Here is a 13804-nt window from a genome sequence, read left to right as displayed (position 1 = left end):
GGCGCAGTGGTTAAGACTCTGAGCTCCCAATGCAGGGGGCCTGGGTTTGATCCCTGGTCAGGGAACTAGATCCCACGTGCATGCCGCAACTAAGAGTTTGCATGCCACAACTAAGACCCGGCGCAACAAAGAAAAAAAAAAAGATAATGGATCTAAATGCGCTCCTATTGGATTTGGCATGTAGTAAATGATCAAATTTTTTAAAAGAAATGACAGTTTTAGACAGGGTATTTTTGGTTCGGAATGCGGTAGGCCTGGTAATGAACATTTAGCCCTGGCTCTGACTAGCTCAGGAGGGAGAAGAAATCGTAGAGGTACCTGCTCAGGGGTTCTTCGCAAGTGTTTCTTCCACATTTCAGTGTCTCATTTCAGCGGCTCAGGAAGGTGGAGGAGGGGAGGATGGGGGTGGGGGAGACAACTTCCATCCCGGAAGGGTGGGGAAGTGAAAGCGGAAGCTGTGTACTTTGTCTTTTTTGCGGAGATGCTCTGGAAATAAGGCTTCCTGGGGATGCTCCCAGGTTAGGGCCTCAGGGCTACATGTGCTCGGGGGTGGGGTGCAGAAAAGGGAAGTGGGGGGTGTCAGGGACATCAAGGTGTTCCCCACTTCCCCTCCAGCCTGCCTTCTCTTTATTCCAGTGCCAGGCTTGTGCTGGGCATCTGGGACACATCCGTGAGCAGCACACCATCAGATGTGGAATAATAAACATGATGTCGTTCATGAGAGGGTAGTACGTGTTTCAGAAAAGTGGGGATGGGGTCGAGTGTGAGGGAGGGGCTGTAATTTCAGAGAGGGTGGTCGGGGTGGGCCTGGTTGAGAAGGTAACATTTAAGCAAAGGCTTGAAGGAGGGAGCCAGCCATGTTGATACCTGGGGTGCCAGTGGTTCAGGCAGGGGGAAACAGCCAGTGCAAAGGCCCTGAGGCAGGACAGTGCTGGAACAGCAGAGAGGCCTGTGTGGCTGAAGCAGAATGAGTGAGATTGAAGGTGTTTGGAGACGAGGACAGAGAAGTAGTGAGGCTTAGATCACGTGGGGCTCTGGAGGCCTTAGGGAGGGCCTGATACCTCTCTAGACTGTGGGGAAACTGAGTCAGGAGCTCAGGATGGGTCATGAGTATATTTGCTTGAGTGGGATTATTTTCTTATCACGGAGCTGTGGCTGCTGCTAGCAGATCTAAAGTGTGATTCCAGAAACAAAGAGCTCATAGGCCTTGTGGGTATTTGGTTTTGATGGAAGAGGTGCTTGAAAACAACGGCAACAAGTTTGGGGTTAGTAGATGCAAACTATTACATATAGTAAGGATAAAAAACAAGGTCCTGGGCTTCCCTGGTGGCACAGTGGTTGAGAGTCCACCTGCCGATGCAGGGGACACGGGTTCGTGCCCCGGTCCGGGAAGATCCCACGTGCCACGGAGCGGCTAGGCCCGTGAGCCATGGCCGCTGAGCCTGCGCGTCTGGAGCCTGTGCTCCGCAACAGGAGAGGCCACAACAGTGACAGACCCGCGTACCGCAAAAAAAAAAAAAAAAAAAAAAAAAAACACAAGGTCCTACCATATAGCACAGGGAACTATATTCAATATCCTGTGCTAAACCATAATGGAAAAGAATATGAAAAAGAATGTATGTATGTGTGTAACTGAATCACTTTGCTGTCCAGCAGAAATTAACACAACATTGTCAATCAACTACAATTCAGTTAAAAACAACTACAGCAGCAGCAACAGCAACACGATAATAATAGCAGTTATGAACACCTGAAGCCTTCCTATGTGCCAGGCCACTGCCCTTCACGAGTTCGTCTCATTGTCACGACCTCACTGGAGATGCTGGGGCAGCAGAGAAAAGAGAGTCTGGAAGGAGGGGCTGGCTGAGGTCCAGCCACCGGGAAGGAGCCAAGACGGGGACTGGGACCCAGGCCTTGTGTCAGACCTGATGTCATCACCACTGCTCCATCTATTTCCTCAACAGAGGGCGCCTGACTGCCCACCTCCCACCCCCAAGCCCTGGTCTGACCCTCTGGAGGTTGGGCAATTCCAGGCTTCCCAGACCTACAGTCACCGCCCCTGGCCTGCACTTCTCCTTCTGGCCGGAAGAGAGACCAGCTGATGGACGAACACTGGCATTTAGGTTCAAATTCCAGGAACTGCAGAATCAGTCCAGCAATGTGCCCGGGAGAAAACCCCAAATGAGGAAGTCCCTTTGAAAGTTGAATGGAAAGGTGGCTCTGGTGTTTGGGGCACCTGGAAAGACAGTGGTGCAAGACATGGAGGGCCTCCGTGAAACAGGTCAGACCAAGAAAGACAACTATCATATGATGTCACTCACATGTGGAATTTTTTTTTTTTTTGGCTGTGCCGTGCGGCATGCAGATCCTAGTTCCCCGACCAGGGATTGAACCAGGGCCGCGCCCCGCCTCCCCACGCCCCTGCATTGGAAGTGCGAAGTCCCAACCACTGGACTGCCAGGGAAGTCTCTCACATGTGGAATTTGAAAAAAAAAAAACAAACCCACCAAACTCATAGAAAAAGGGAACAGATTGATGGTTTCCAGAAGCCAGGGGTGGGGTGTGTGTGAAGTGGGTGAAGGTGGTCAAAGTGTACAAACTTCCAGTTATAAAATAAATAGGTCCTGGGGAGGTAATGTACAGCATGGTGACTATAGTTAATAATAATACTGTGTCATATATTTGAAAGCTGCTAGGAGAATAGATCTTAAAAGTTCTCATCACAAGGAAGAAAAAAGATGTGTAATTACGTGTGGTGATGGATGTTAACTACATTTATTGTGGCAATCGTTTTGCAGTATGTACAAATATGGAATCATTATGTTGTACACCTGAAACTAATATATAATGTTATATGTCAGTTACATCTCCATACAAAAATATTAAGGAAAAGTGGCCAAGGGCCTCTGTGGGTGCTCCAAGGGAAGAGAGGAACCTGCATGGAGACCTTGGCTGGGGGGTGGAGGTGGGAAGTTGGCTGTTCCCTTTCAGACTGGGGAGGGCCAGGTGTTGCTTCGAAATGCTTATTTTTGTTTTGTGGGTTGCGGCTCTGTAGGAGGCTACATTGGAGGGAAAGACTCTGAGGTTCAACAGCCTGAAAGATACAGGTCTGGGTGATCTAGAAGGCTCTACACCAAGAAGCTCTCCACAGCGTGGTGACTAAACATGGAGCCAGCCAGCCTGGGTTCAAATTGCCACTGCTACCATTACTAGCTGTGTGACTTTTGGCAACTTGCTTAATGTCTCTGGGCTCCAATGGCTACATCTGTAAAGTAGAGATGATAATACTTCCCTCACAGGGTTGTTGGGAGCACCATTTGTTAAATAAATATGATTCTAGGATTCAGGCTCCACCCACAAAGCCCCTTCTCCCCACCCAGGGCTGTTGGAATGGATCCCAGAGAACGAATCTCTTCTGTGCCATGAAAACATTTGTTTCTGGGAAGCTACAGCAATTAGAAAGAGCCAGGGATGATTGCAAAGACACAGGGTACTCATTATTGATTCATTATCTAGCTCCTGCTCCCAACCAGAACATAAAATCCGGGGGAGTTAGGACTTTGCCCTTTGTTTTGTTACCCCAGCTCTTGGCCTTGGAACAGTCCTGGCACCCAGGACACATCAGCTGAGGGAGTGAGAAGGCTGTGTGACAGTCTCAGGAGTCAGCTGGACTTGGTTAAAATCCCATCTCCAGGCACCTTCTTGCTTTGTGACTTGGGGCTTGTTACTTAACCTCTCTGGGCCTCAGATGCCTCATCTGTAAAACAGGAGGTTTTTTTTTAAAGAAAAGGAGATCATGGATATAAAAGTGTCCAGCATCCAGCAGGGGTAGGGCTAGTGTTAGTGTTTCCCATCACTATCATCATCGTCGTCCTCCTCCTTCTGCACTGGGGGTTTATTCTGCATCCTTGGCCCATTGCTGTGGTCAGGGTATATCTTGTTAAATAGAACCACAGGCACACAGCGTGTCCTTTAGGTGGTGTTGTTGAGGGGATCAGGCCTCTCATCCTGAGGACCTGTTTTTCCCTGCAGTTAATGGGCCACCCCCACAAGCAGGTAACAAAGTTCTCACTCTAGGCAGGCCAGGAAAGGCCCCACTTGCTACTTCTTCTGGGCCTGGTGAAGACAGAGGCCTGGCTAGTTTGAGGACAGTCTCCCACACCTCCAGGGGAAAGGCTGACCCACGTAATTGCAGGGTTGGGGAAACTCACCCGGGCTTCCACCTGGGCCACTGTCTGTAGGTGCCATCGCTTTGGTGCACCAGGCAGGTAGCATTGCCAGATAGAATAGAGAACGCCCAGTTAAATGTGAATTTCAGACCAACGCGTGATTTTTTTTTTTTTTTTTTTTTTTTTAGTTTAAGTATGTCTTGTACAATGCTGAGAATATATTACAAGTCTGCAACACTGCAACATTCGGGACATACTTATACTAAACAATTACTTGCTGTTTATCTGAAATTCAAATTTAACTGGGAGTCTTGTATTTTTATTTGCTGCATCTGGCAACTGTACCAAGGCCTCTGCCCCTGAATTCACCCCATTTCAGCTCTGTCTTGGCAGCAGCAGAAGCAAAGGGCTTATCCAGGGCCAGAGCCCAGGCAAGGGCAGTGAGCTAGGATGTGGGCACGGGGAGGGCCTCGCCTGTCCCTGGCCTCAGTTTCCCCATCTGCATAACTCAGCAGGAAGAATCTTGGCTGCACAGGGCTTTTGCAAGGATGAATCGCGTGATGTGTGTGGGAAACATATTTTGGAAATGAAAAAGGTGTTATGGAAACATTAGTTACCAGAATTCATTGTTATGAATAACACAGACCAGTCAGTGGAGGTTGTTTCTGGCAACTGTTTTCCTTTTTTGAAAATTAGTTTTCCTAAACCAGCAATTTGTGTTTGTTCTTAAAATGTTAGGAAATGGGTTTCCCTGGTGGCGCAGTGGTTGAGCATCCGCCTGCCGATGCAGGGACACGGGTTCGTGCCCCGGTCCAGGAAGATCCCACATGCTGCAGAGCAGCTAGGCCCGTGAGCCATGGCCGCTGAGCCTGCGTGTCTGGAGCCTGTGCTCCGCAACGGGAGAGGACACAACAGTGAGAGGCCCGCATACCGCAAAAAAAAAAAAGTTAGAAAATGGAAAGTAGCAAAAGGAGAAGAAAAATCCTTAATTCTCTTCACTCAGAGACAACTATTTATCACGTTCTTTTATCCTTGAAAAAGTGTGAAGACATTTTTCCAGGTGTATGTGTGTGCATTTTTTTTCTTTTTAACAAAAAATGGGATTATAGCCTGCATTCTTTCATGCAAACTGTTTCTCCCCTGGCTGCTGAAATTTCGGAATATACCCAGAGGACATCTCCCCCTTTCTGTTTGGTTCATGTGATGCCAGGGGTGTTGGCATATAATGTGTCCACTTCCCAGATCTTGTTCTGGGCCCTTTCAGGTTAGAATACAGCTGCAAAATCTTCAGTGGGAAGAGAAACAGTCACAGATGTATGTATAACTGCCCCACCTCTGCTATGTCCTCACAGAGCATACGTAAGATGCCTGGTTTACTTTTTTTTTTTTTTTTTTTTTTTTGCGGTACGCGGGCCTCTCACTGTTGTGGCCTCTCCCCTTGCGGAGCACAGGCTCTGGGCGCACAGGCTCAGTGGCCACGGCTCACGGGCCCAGCTGCTCCGCGGCATGTGGGATCTTCCCAGACCGGGGCACAAACCCGCGTCCCCTGCATCGGCAGGCAGACTCTCAACCACTGCGCCACCAGGGAAGCCCTATTTTTTAATTGAGATAAATTCACATAATATAAAATTTAACATTTTAACTATTTTAAACTATACAGTTCAGTAAACTTCACAATTCAAAATATTGCACAACCTTCACCATTATTGGCTTCCAGAATATTTTTAGCAACCCCCAAAAGAAACCCCATACCTATTACCCCACTCCTTCCAGCCCCTGGCAACCACCAATCAGCTTTCCGTATCTATAGAGTTTTCCTATTCTTGAAATTTCATATAAATGGAATCATATGATATGTGACCTTTTGTGTCTGGCTTCTTTCACTTAGTATCATGTTTTCAAGGTCCATCCACACTGTTGCAGGTATCAGTATTTCACTTCTTTTTATGATCAAATAATATTCCATCATAAGGGTATACCACATTTTGTTTATCTGTGCATCAGTTAGTGGACATTGGGATTACTTCCATCTTTTGATTATTGTGAATAATGCTGTGAACATTCCTGTACAAATTGTGGATACCTGTTTTCAATTCTTTTGTGTATATACCAGGCGTAGAATAGTGGCTGCACCATTTTATATTCCCACCAGCAATGTTTGAGGGTTTCGATTTCTTCACATCCTCCCCAACGCTTGTTATTTTCCATTAAAACAAACAAAAATTTTTTATGACCACCATAGTGGGTATGAAGTGGTTTCTCATTGTGGTTTTGATTTGCATTTCCCTGATGACTAAAGATGTTGAGCATCTTTTCATGTGCTTGTTGGTGTTTGTATATCTTCTTTGTAGAAACGTCTATTCAAGTTCTTGGCCAATTTTTTGTTTAAGTTAAATTTGTGTGTGTGTGTGAGATAAAATAGGCATAACATAAAATTTATCATTTCAACCATTTTAAGTGTACAGTTCAGTGGCATCAAGTACATTCACAATACTGTGCAATCATCACCACTATCCATCTCTAAAACTTTTTTTTAAAAAAAGACTATTTTTGGGCTTCCCTGGTGGCGCAGTGGTTGAGAGTCCGCCTGCCGATGCAGGGGACACGGGTTCGTGCCCCAGTCCGGGAAGATCCCGCATGCCGCGGAGCGGCTGGGCCCGTGAGCCATGGCCGCTGAGCCTGCGCGTCCGGAGCCTGTGCTCCGCAACGGGAGAGGCCACAACAGTGAGAGGCCCGCGTACTGCCAAAAAAAAAAAAAAGATTATTTTTTAAAAGCAGTTTTAGGTTTACAGCAAACTTAAGAGGAAGGCACGGAAAGTTCCCTTATACCCCCTGTCCCCACAAATGCGTAGCCTCCCCCATTATCAACATCCCCCACTAGAGTGGTACTGAGACAGGCTGGGACCTGGGACCTGGGACCCTTTGCTGCAGTGCTTGCACCTGGACAAACGTCTCCTTGAGCAACAAAATACAAAGAAACTATATGGGACTAAAATTAGCTGTGTGCATGTGCACTTGGGGCAAATTATGGACAACAAGATACAAAAAGACCAAAAACCCAACTGCCACTTCTGAAGAGTCCTGAGAAAAAACAGCGTACTGTGCATGCACCCTGCACACAACACCACCAAAAGGGTGGGCAAACCACCTAAGCTACTCCTTCTGCCCAACCCCTGGCCCCGCCCCTACCCTCACCCCAGAGCAGGAATCAGCCTACCACCCACCTCGAGGAGCGACCAAGGGCATCTGTTACTTGTTTTCACTCCCTCCTGCTGCAGCAGGAGCCCCAATAAAGCCTTACCTAAATTTCTTGTCTGGCCTCTTATCAATTTCTATCGATTACGGAAGGCCAAGAACCTGATCGGTAGCAGTATGTTTGTTACAGTTGATGAACCTACACTGACACATCATCATCACCCAAGTCCATAGTTTATATTAGGGTTCACTCTTGATGTTGGACATTCAATGGGTTTGGACAAATATAATGACATGTATCCATCATAATATCATACAGAGTATTTTCACTGCTCTAGAATTACTCTGTGCTCTGCCTATTCATTTCAGCCTAACCCTCACCCTCACCCCAATTCCTGGCAACTGCTGATCTTTTTACTGGCTCCATGGTTTTGCCTTTCTCTAGAACTTTTTCACCATCCCAATGCCCATTTAAAAAATTGGGTTGGGCTTCCCTGGTGGCGCAGTGGTTGGGAGTCCGCCTGCCGATGCAAGGGACACGGGTTCGTGCCCCGGTCCGGGAGGATCCCGCATGCCGCAGAGCGGCTGGGCCCATGAGCCATGGCCGCTGGGCCTGCGCATCCGGAGGCTGTGCTCCACAACGGGAGAGGCCACAACAGTGAGAGTACCGCAAAAAAAAAAAAAAAAAAATTGGGTTGATGTCTTTTTGTTGTTGACTTGTAAGGGTGCTTTATAAAATCTGGATACTAGATCCTGATCAAGTGTACGATTTGCAAATATTTTCTCCCGTTCTGTGGCTTGTCTTTTCACTCTCTTGATACAGGCATACTTTATCTTATGCTCTTTGCTTTATTGTGCTTTGTGGACATAGCATTTTTTTTTTTAGAAATTGAAGGTTTGTGGCAACCCTGCGTCAGGCAAGTCTATTGAAGCCATTTTCTCAAGAGCATTTGCTTATTTTGTGTCTCTCTGTCACATTTTGGTAATTCCCGAAATATTTCAAACTTTTCCATTACTATTATATTTGTTATGGAGATCTGTGATCCGTGATCTTTGACATTACTACTAAGACTAGCTGAAGACTCAGATGATGGTTAGCAGTTTTTAGCAATAAAGTATGTTTAAATTAAGGTATGTACTTTTTTTTTTAGACATAATGCTATTGCACACAATAGACTATAGTAGCGTGTAAACATAACTTCAATATTCACTGGGAAACTAAAAAATTTGTGTGAGTCACTTTATTGCAATATTCACTTTGTTGTGGTGGTCTGGAACTGAACCCATAATATAGCCGAAGTATGCGGTTAGTGTGCTTTTATGCACAAAAGTTTTTAATCATGATGAAGTTCAATTTATCTATTTTTTCCTTTTGTTGCTTGTGCTTTTGATGTCATATTTGATAAACCATTGCCTAATCCAAGATCATGAGGATTTACACTTTTGTTTCCTTCTAAGAGTTTTATAGTTTTTCCATTTTGAATTCATTTTTTTCTATAGTGTGAGGTAGGGATCCAGCTTCATTGTTTTTTTTGTTTTTTGGGTTTTTTTTTTTTGCGGTACGCGGGCCTCTCACTGTTGTGGCCCCTCCCGTTGCGGAGCACAGGCTCCGGACGCGCAGGCTCAGCGGCCATGGCTCACGGGCCCAGCCGCTCCGTGGCATGTGGGATCTTCCCGGACCGGGGCACGAACCCGCGTCCCCTGCATCGGCAGGCGGACTCTCAACCACTGTGCCACCAGGGAAGCCCCAGCTTCATTGTTTTGCATGTGAATATCCAGTTGTTCCAGCACCACTTGCTGTAAAGACTCTTCTCCCATGGAATGGTCTTGATATCTTTCTCAAAAACCCACTGCCCACAGATGTATGGGTTTATATATGGAATCTCAATTTTATTTCATTGGTTTATATGTCTATTCTTATGCCCATAACACATGCTTTGATTACTGTAGGTTTGTACTGAATAATAACTTTGGAAATTTAGAAGTGTGAGTCCTCCGACTTTGTGTTCTTTTTCACAATTGTTTTGGTTATTGAGTCCCTTGCAATTCCATATGAATTTTAGTGTCTGCTTATCTATTTCTGCCAAAGAGGCAGTTGGGATTTAGATAGAGATTATATTGGATCTCTACATAAGTTTGGGGAGTATTACCATCCATGATGGTTAGTTTTGTGTGTCAACTTGGCTAGGCTGTAGTACCCAGTAATTCAAGTAAACGCTAATTTAGGTGTTGCTGTGAAGGTATTTTGTAGATGTGGTTAACTTCTACAACAAGTTGACTTTAAGGAGATTATTTAGGTAATTTGGGCCTTATCCAACCAGTTGAATGTCCTTAAGAGCAAAACTGAGGTTTCCCAGAAGAATTCCACCTATGGACTAGAGCTTCAGCTCCTGCTCAGGAGTTTCGTATCTATCTCTCTATCTATATCTGTGTATCTATGTGTCTATGTATCTATCTATCTCTGGTTCCATTTCTCTGATAGAACTCCGATATACCACATGAATATCTTCCCATTTATTTAGGTCTTCTTTAATTTCCTTCAGCAACATTCAGTGAAGAAGTCTTAAACTTCCTTAGTTAAACTGTTTTCTGCATTTTGTTTTTGTATTTTTCCTTGCTAGTGTATAGAAATGCCACTGATTTTTTAAATGTTGATCTGGTATCCTGCCACCTTACAGAACTTGTTTATTTGTACTAACAGTTTTTGTGGATTCCTTAGGATTTTCTATATACAAGATGATGTTATCTACAAACAGAGATAGTTTTACCCCTTCCTTTCCAATCTGGATGCTTTTTATTTCTTTTTCTTGCCTACTTGCTCTGGCTAGAACTTCTAGTACAGTGTTGAATAGAAGTTGTGAAAGCAGACATCCTTGCTTGTACTTGATCTCAAGGGTGAAAGCATCCTGTCTTTCACCATGGAGATGATGTTTGCTGTGGGATTTTTGTAGATGCTCCTTATCAGGTTGTGGAAGTGTCTTTCTATTCCAAGTTTGTTGAGTGTCTTTATATCTTGAAAAGGTGTTGGATTTGGGGGACTTCCCTGGCGATCCAGTGGTTAAGACTCCGCACTTCCACTGCAGGGGGTGCGGGTTTGACCCCTGATTGGGGAACTAACTAAGGTCCCACATGCCGTGTGGTATGGCCAAAAACTGAAAAAAAGGTTTCGGATTCGTCATATGCTTTTTCTGTGTCTATTGATGACACAGAAAAAGATGATCATGTGGCTGGTTTACTTTTCTTCCCTTCTTGGAAGCGTTGGGTTGGAAATTTCAACTCTGTGGTTTTTTCAGGGGTCAAAAAAGGGTTACAGTTTTATAGCTCTCCCCATAAATAATTGCAGACTCACGGATGCAGTAAGTGTTTAGGACAGATGAGAAAACAAAACCAGCTCCTGCTGTGGCTCAGCAGTTGGGGGGAGAAAAACGAATGAAGATGGCTTAGCAATGAGTAATAGAGACGGAAATTCAGGTGTGCGATTGCTTTTCCTTCAGTAGAAAGGAAGAAGGAAAGAAGGGGATGGGGGAGAGGGAGGAAGGCTGTTTCTTCAAGATTTTGCTCTGACATATTTTCTGTAGGGCTCACCTCTTGCTATCAATGGTCTGTGATACTCTGGGTTAATGTCAAGACATCAGGTGTTGGGCACAATCCAGCTGTCTCTATAGTTTTAAAACAAGAAAAGATTGGCATCACTAATAACATCTACGTGGCAACTTCTCATGCTGGGGAGAACTTTGAAATCCCCTCCTTTAATTGAGTAATACGTCCAGGGCTGGTAGTAATACGTGGCTGCTGGTAGCTGGGTCCACGTGGTGAAAGGTGGTAAGAGCTTTGGGCAGGGAAGAAGGGGACAGTTTACTATAAGACATTGGGCAAGTAACTCTCTGCCTGGGTCTCAGTGTAAAGGGGGGGAGGGTTCCACCACCAGAGGAGTTCTGGGATCCAGGTCTATGAATCCGCAAGGGGGATTTTAAGCTCCCCACCCAGGTTCCAGAATCATCAGCCGGTGATTCAGAAACAAAACCAAATAACAAACAAAAAAGCCCGATGAATTTCCGGCATTTCTCTAGATAGCCACGTTAGGGTTCCACCCATTCTCCAGGACTCTGTACTCTCAAAGCCACATTAGCTCATCAGTGCCCTGTAATGACTTCCCAGGGGGGCCTGCTGGATCAGGGCTGCTATTATTACTGTAGCAGCATAATGGGGGCTCTTATCAGATACGCAGCACCTGTTTAGGGGCAAAGGGTTTTGCTGAAACAGTAGTTACTGATTTCCAGTTTTCAGTGATGGAGTGAGAAAGTACCTAGGGGCCAGGGGCCACCCTGGGGGCATACAAAGTACAATAGTTAGCAGATAGGGTAAGTTTTTTTTGTTTCTTTTTTTAACATCTTTCTTGGAGTATAATTGCTTTACAATGGTGTTAGTTTCTGCTTTATAATATAGGGTAAGTTTTATTTAACGCAATCTGTGTTAAATGCTTTGCCTGCATTAGCTCACCTAATTCTCCCGTAGATCTTATGAGATATGCGCTGTTATGCCCATTTTACAGAGAGGAGACTGAGGCTCAGAGAAAGTGGGCACTTGGCCAAAGGCACATAGAGCATCTTGGGCTGTCTGTATGCGTCTGAATGTACAGAAATTTGTTATGGGGAGAGAAGGGCCGCCCTCCGGAGGGCAGGGAGCACTGGATCCCTTGGCGCGGGATCTGGAACTCGAGGGTGGAGGTCCGCATAGTCTGAGGGTGGGGAAGAAGGAATGCCAGAGATGGGGGACCCATGCGAACCGGGGAGAGCAGGGGGTGGAAATCAGGAGGGGAGATTCAAGGGTGTCCGGGCACGTGGCGGGGATCGACGAGCAGGGGCAGAATCCGAAAGGGGAGACACCAGTATGGGGCGAGTGGGGTCTGGGCTGAAACTGGGGGTTCCAGGGAGTGAACGGGGTCTGGGGTGTAACCCGGGGTGTTTCGAGGGTAGTGGGAGATCGGAGGGGTGGAGGGGAAGGGCAGAAGCCGGAGGGTCGCAGGTCCCTGGCGGGCTCTCAGGCCCGGGTTAGCGGCCCCCGCAGGTGGCTGGGCGCGGGTCCAGACCGCGCGCGGAGGCGTGGAGAAGCCGGAAGCCGAAGCCGCAGCGTCCCGCCCCGGCCGGTCCAGCTCCCGCCCCCGCCGCCGGGAGCTCCTCCCCGCCGCCCGCCCGCCAGCCCGCCAGCCTGTACCGCCAGCTCAGACCTCCCGGCTCGACTGGTTGCGCGGGCGGCGGTGAGTGCAGCGCTGGAGGGCTGGCGGTCGGGGCGCGGGTGGGGGGCGCGGATGGGGGCGGGCAGCGGCCGGGGCGCGAATCGGGGGTACCCCGGGCCGGCGGTGGGGAGCGAGCGGGCTCCGTGCGGCGCGAGCACCTGCTCCGGGCTCCACGCGGGTCGTGGCGGCCGGGAACCCTGACGGGTCCCCGGGGTCGAGGTGGGGTGGAAGGCGTCGAGGTCCCGCCTCGATCTTCTGTGCGGCGCCGGTGAGGCCGGGTTTCCAGCCTCTCGGCGCCTGTTCCCGCCGCGGGACAGGCTGGTTCCGTTCCTGCTCTGCTAAGTGGGCAGATCGCCCGCGGATCGCGCGCGGTGGGGTCGTCCCTCCCCAACCTGAAAGCGCGCCCCTTCCTACTCGCGGGGCCGCCTCCCCGGAGAGAACTCCCCGAGGCTTTTCAGGAAAGTCTCAACTCGCTCTGGTGGCAGCTATCTCAAAGTTGAGATTTCCAGAATCATCAGCCGGTGATTCAGAAACAAAACCAAATAACAAACAAAAAAGCCCGACGAATTTCCGGACGCCGGTCCCAGAAATTCGACTTCTAGGGGCCACGGCATCTGCGTTTTTCCCCTGACCCCGGGGGTTCCCCGCAGGATTCAGGACGGCTCTCAGCCGCTGACTGTGTGGACACCCGAGGGCCTAGGGAGCCCCCAGCAGATGAAAATCCGGGACACAGAGCAAAGGGAGCCTGGGCCCTGGCTAGACGCCCCCTTCATGGGGGGGTAAGGTGGGCACCCTGTGAGTGCAGGGCTGGGCCGGGACCCCATCCACTGCCGGTGCTGGATGGATGCCAGTGGCACATGCCGGCGAGGTGGACCTCGCCCCTCCCTACCAAGATAGGCAGGTCGCCCCCTCCCGTCTGCTGTACAGGCCCCTGTCGATCTGGGCAGTGGGGTAATTGTTGTGCCAGAAGCCCTTGGTCAGGGTCAGGGAGAGGAGGTGATGGGAAATGGGTGTATTCTGGAAGGGCTGTGCATTCCAGGGATCAGGCCAGCTGGTCTTTGAATAGTTTTCTGGTGGCTTTTGTGCTTCCGATAAGTGGGGCTGATGTCATTGCCTGTTGGACCGAGCTTTGGTGGCTGGGAAATCCAGTTTCTGGAAGCCACAGGACCTTCCCATCTTAGCCCGTCAGGGTAGACTCTCCCAC

At 48.1% G+C, this 13804-nt stretch overlaps 1 protein-coding gene across 6 annotated transcripts in view; it reads left to right on the top strand.

Annotated features, from left to right (window-relative positions):
- LITAF (lipopolysaccharide induced TNF factor) overlaps window positions 1-13804 on the top strand; it is a 112630-nt gene that overhangs the window by 68284 nt on the left and 30542 nt on the right. Inside the window, exon 1 of one of the 6 annotated variants that reach the window (XM_079946013.1) lies at window positions 12567-12621. The exons of the other annotated variants lie outside the window; for them this stretch is intronic. The gene's annotated coding sequence lies outside the window, so the exon portion shown is untranslated. Of the gene's footprint in view, window positions 1-12566; window positions 12622-13804 lie in introns of those variants that run through there. 6 annotated transcript variants of the gene reach the window in all.

Source organism: Stenella coeruleoalba (genome assembly GCF_951394435.1).
Source record: "Stenella coeruleoalba genome assembly, chromosome: 15".
Classification (NCBI taxonomy): Eukaryota; Metazoa; Chordata; class Mammalia; order Artiodactyla; family Delphinidae; genus Stenella; species Stenella coeruleoalba.
Note: the sequence above shows the minus strand (reverse complement) of the source record. Positions and strands in the feature narration are given on the sequence as shown.